Genomic DNA, 470 nt, shown 5'->3' with positions numbered 1-470 from the left:
TATATATGTATATATACAGGGTGTCCCCGTATAAGTGGCCACCCCTTTTATCTCGTAAACTAATAGAGATAAATCTAATAAATATAATATCAAATTAAACGGTTCTGATTAAACTTTATTGTAAGCAGAGTGATCACTTAGAAATATTATCTATGTTAAAGAGCGAAAAGACATGATTAATTTTTGTATGGTAAGGTGACAATTTTAATATGACAAAAGTTGTAGCATTCTTTTTAACGAATACAACGATGTATAATATAACGAAATTATTTTACGATTTATAAGAGTTATTTTGGTTTAAAATTTTGCGGGCAGTTACTACCTTTTCAATTTCGGCCCTGCGATGTGGCCAACTTCCGACTCTTACACTAACGAGAGTACTATAATCAGATAAAAACATTACACGTCAATTGTCAACGCAAAAATCAGAAGTTGGCCACATTGCAGGGCCGAAATTGAAAAGGTAGTAG

Source organism: Wasmannia auropunctata, unplaced genomic scaffold (assembly GCF_000956235.1).
Source record: "Wasmannia auropunctata unplaced genomic scaffold, wasmannia.A_1.0 LD336078.1, whole genome shotgun sequence".
In the NCBI taxonomy this organism is placed as follows: Eukaryota; Metazoa; Arthropoda; class Insecta; order Hymenoptera; family Formicidae; genus Wasmannia; species Wasmannia auropunctata.
This window is presented reverse-complemented; position numbering follows the sequence as displayed.